We start from the raw sequence: 909 nt of genomic DNA on the forward strand, positions 1-909 counted from the left end.
ACTTATCAATGTTCATGTGTCCTGCAGTTCACATTATGACGCGCAGTTAGCTGCGGTCTTCATCGATCCATGAGCCGAGTGATCCACTGCCGAGGGTGACTAACTTGCGTAAGCCGCCGCTGTGCGCGTATACCCGTTCCCCGTAGGGAGGAGCAAGCCGCCGCTTAGAGACGAAGCATAAAGTGTCCTCATTCCACATAGGGCAAGCTGGATGAATCCATTTTACCCAGGACGGCCGAAGCGGCGTGGACCAGGGGAGAACTGAACCTTATACTTCACACCACAGTAAGTCTACGTGTCCTCTTCCACATAGGGCAAGCTAGAACTAACTATCTTACCCAGGACTGCCGAAGCAGCGTGGACCAGGGGAGGAACACACTTTTCATGGAAACGTAAGGCATCCATGACTGCCATAACGTAAGCCGCCGCTGTGCGCGTATACCCGTTCCCCGTAGGGAGGAGCAAGCCGCCGCTTAGAGACGAAGCATAAAGTGTCCTCATTCCACATAGGGCAAGCTGGATGAATCCATTTTACCCAGGACGGCCGAAGCGGCGTGGACCAGGGGAGAACTGAACTTTATACTTCACACCACAGTAAGTCTACGTGTCCTCTTCCACATAGGGCAAGCTAGAACTAACTATCTTACCCAGGACTGCCGAAGCAGCGTGGACCAGGGGAGGAACACACTTTTCATAGAAACGTAAGGCATCCATGACTGCCATAGTGCGTAAGCCGCCGCTGTGCGCGTAAACCCGTTCCCCGTAGGGAGGAGTCAAGCCGCCGCTTAGAGACGAAGTATGAAGTGTCCTCTTCCACATAGGGCAAGCTAGAATGAACTATCTTACCCAGGACCGCCGAAGCAGCGTGGACCAGGGGAGAACTGAACTTTATACTTCACACCACAGTAT

At 53.2% G+C, this 909-nt stretch overlaps 1 non-coding gene across 1 annotated transcript in view; it reads right to left on the reverse strand.

The window, feature by feature from the left end:
• LOC131291911 (5.8S ribosomal RNA) overlaps positions 1-98 on the reverse strand; it is a 155-nt gene extending 57 nt beyond the window's left edge. Inside the window, exon 1 of the ribosomal RNA XR_009189648.1 lies at positions 1-98. This exon is cut by the window's left edge and continues 57 nt beyond it. This is a non-coding gene — a ribosomal RNA (5.8S ribosomal RNA).
• Positions 99-909: the final 811 nt, after the last annotated feature.

The sequence above is a fragment of the Anopheles ziemanni genome, assembly GCF_943734765.1.
Source record: "Anopheles ziemanni chromosome X unlocalized genomic scaffold, idAnoZiCoDA_A2_x.2 X_unloc_19, whole genome shotgun sequence".
Taxonomy (NCBI): Eukaryota; Metazoa; Arthropoda; class Insecta; order Diptera; family Culicidae; genus Anopheles; species Anopheles ziemanni.